Genomic DNA, 2,977 nt, shown 5'->3' with positions numbered 1-2,977 from the left:
TCTGGCGTGGTCATGGTCCCCAGGAAGAAGAGCACCAGACCGCGGTTCTGTGTGGACTACAGGCCGCTCAACAAGGTGACAAGGAAGGACTGCTACCCGCTCCCACGGATAGACAAGACATTGGATCTGGTCTCAGGTTCCGCGTGGTTCTAATCACTCGACTTGCGCAGTGGCTACTGGCAAGTCCCCCTCACCACGGAGTCCAGACCCAAGACGGCATTCTGCACCACCTGAGGACACTGGCAGTTTAAGTGCATTAGTTTTGGACTCTGCAATGCACCAGGAACATTTGAGCGTTTGGTGGACACAGTGCTCTCAAATATTCCGAGGCAAAGCTGCCTGGTGTATTTGGATGATGTCCTTGTCCATGGTGGGCATTTTCAGGCTGCAATGGAGTCTCTGAGTGTCATGTTTCGGTTTGTGACCAACAGGTGGCACTGTAGGTCTCTCCCTGCAGCTGCACACCTGTTGGTCGTTAGGTCGTTATTGCTTTAAAAGGATTCCCGGCATGACCACTCAGTGTCGGGTCATTGTTTGTGTGTGGCTGTATGTTCGTGTGTTGCTGTATGTTTGTGTGTTGCTTGCAACTGTCATGTTTGTTTCTGTCATGGTTCTGTTCCTGTTAGTTTTTTGCCACAGTCATGGTTTTGTTTTGGTACTTTGGATTCCTTGTATTCGTGGAACTTTGTTTAGGATTAGTTTTCTGTGTTTTAATACAATTTGTCAAGTTCACCCTGCTCCTCCCTCCTGCCTGCTTTTTGGGGTCCACCACCACCTCGCAACGTGACACTGAGGCTGGTGCTTGGAAGAATTGCAGCAGCTGGGCTGAAACTACATCCAGAAAAGTGCCACTTTATGCGACGAGAGTTGGAGTTCCTGGGCCATTGAGTGAACCTTGAGGGCATCAGCATGCTGGAGGAGAAGGTCCGCACCATCAAAGATTGGCCAGTACCAACAGACCAGAAGCAGTTGAAAAGTTTTTTGGGGCCGGCCTCGTATTACAGGCGGTTCGTGAAGGGATTTTTTTGCATTGGGACACCCTTGTTCCGCCTCCTTAAAGACAACCAAACCTTCTTGTGGATGCCGAATAGTCAGGAGGCGTTCTCCAGCCGAAAAAAATGCCCTCATGAATGCTCCTGTTCTCACCCCGCCAGATCTAGCCTTGCCTTTTGTGCTGGACACAGACGCGAGTAATGTCGGCATGGGGATGGTGTTGTCACAGGTGGGGACGGACGGAGGCGATTTTATATTATGCATTCCCGATCCGTACCTGTCATCCTTGGGTTACCCTGGTTAAAGACCCATAATCCTGTCATCACGTGGGATCGCACCGCAATTGAGAATTGGAGCCCCTTTTGTTACGCGCACTGTCTACAGTCGGCAGCGGGGGGTAGAGGGCTGCCTCGAAACGATCCGCCCAAAGCCATTTGCTTGGACAAAGTCCCAAGCATCTACCATGATTTACGCCAAGTGTTTAGTAAAGATCGTGCTCAATCCCTGCCTCCGCACAAACCTTACGACTGTGCCATCGACTTGCTGACTAACGTCCCTCTACTGAGTTCTCGACTTTTTCAGGTCTCCCAGTCGGAACAAGAGGCTTTGAGGGAATACATTGACAGCTCCCTCTCGACTGGCCTCATTAGGCCATCTAAATCCCCATTGGGCGCCGGGTTCTTCTTTATTGAAAAGAAAGACAAGTCGTTACGACCTTGTGTAGACTATCGGGGACTGAATGAAATCACCATTAAAAACAAATACCCACTTCCACTATTAGATTCTGCATTTGCCCCCCTCCAATCAGCAACCATTTTATCAAAACTAGATCTAGGCAGTGCTTACCATTTGGTCCGTATTGGGGAGGGGGACGAATGGAAGACTGCATTCAAGACACCATTGGGCCATTTTGAATATTTAGTCATGCCTTTTGGGTTAAGTACCGGTCGGTTGGTTGTGAAAACAAAGCAAGAGTGAGCAGTGACAACAACGAAGCAACTAGTGTGAACGTGGCATGGGCTGCCAGGTAGCTGTCAAGAAAAAAGAAGGAGCAAGTTGAGAGCTTGAAACCCGCCCGAGGCCGACATCTCCCAAGGCCAAGGCCTGCCGGAAAGGGCGGCGGCAGAACATAAAGTGACCTCACCTTTCTGGCCGGGTCCGGGCTCCTCTTCTCTTCCAGCCAGTCCTCCACCGAACGACCCTCCGCCCGTGAGCAAAAGTGCTCGTTCCTGTAGCGGCTGTGGCCAAAGTCTTTGGTTTTCGGCTTGCCGCAGCACTTGCACAGGAAATGAGCCACCTTGGGCAGCCTCGCCCGGGGCGCGACATTCTGGCCCCCTTTGCCTGACGGCGGAGTGGAGCCGGAGGAGGTGGCGGGCGCCGAAGTGGAGGCTCCGGGACTGGCGAAGGGCGAAGGGGTGGAGCGCTGGCTCACCTTCGGGCGTGGGCAGCGCCTGGAATAGATCGGGCAGGACGAGACCCCTGAGAGTCACCGCCGTACCGCCTGTCTCCATTGGGTGCTCAAACGCCGCCTCCCCCCGCGGCTGCCGATGCAGCAAGGGCCTGGCCTCTGCCAGCGCTTCGGCAGCCGTCGATCTGCTGCTGGGCCCCGGGATCTCCACGCACATCGTTTGGACGCTGTCCTGTTTGCTTCTCCGGTAAAAGGAAAACAAACGTAGTTGCTTGAAAAAGGCTCGTCGTACTCGGCGACCACCGAGCAAGCCTTACGCACCACTGAGTGAGGGTCCGGTGGTTAACCGCAAACAGGTGGATGGGGGCCGCGGCCAGGAGCTCTCTGGTCCGACACAGGTCTCTGATGCGACCGTAGTCCCGCATGACCAGGCCCCACCGACTGACGCGCACACCGGCGAGGCAATGACCCTGGCTGTGGATGTGGGACAGGTCCGAGAAGATGGCCTCCACCAGCCTGCTGGCGCTCGGAGAGCGTGCCACTTCGGTCCCCTTCCGGACAAAGAGACTGCGCAGA

At 54.2% G+C, this 2,977-nt stretch overlaps 1 protein-coding gene across 2 annotated transcripts in view; it reads right to left on the bottom strand.

The window, feature by feature from the left end:
- Positions 1-2,833: 2,833 nt before the first annotated feature.
- Positions 2,834-2,977, bottom strand: part of LOC109518521 (uncharacterized) — a 22,773-nt gene continuing 22,629 nt past the window's right edge. Inside the window, exon 7 of one of the 2 annotated variants that reach the window (XM_019874404.1) lies at positions 2,834-2,920. The gene's annotated coding sequence lies outside the window, so the exon portion shown is untranslated. The remainder of the gene's footprint in view (positions 2,921-2,977) is intronic. The other variant, XM_019874405.1, reaches the window with a different exon arrangement.

Source organism: Hippocampus comes, unplaced genomic scaffold (assembly GCF_001891065.2).
Source record: "Hippocampus comes isolate QL1 unplaced genomic scaffold, H_comes_QL1_v1.1 scaffold510, whole genome shotgun sequence".
In the NCBI taxonomy this organism is placed as follows: domain Eukaryota; kingdom Metazoa; phylum Chordata; class Actinopteri; order Syngnathiformes; family Syngnathidae; genus Hippocampus; species Hippocampus comes.
The sequence above is the reverse complement of the archived record's forward strand: the minus strand, read 5'-3'. Positions and strand labels throughout refer to the sequence as shown.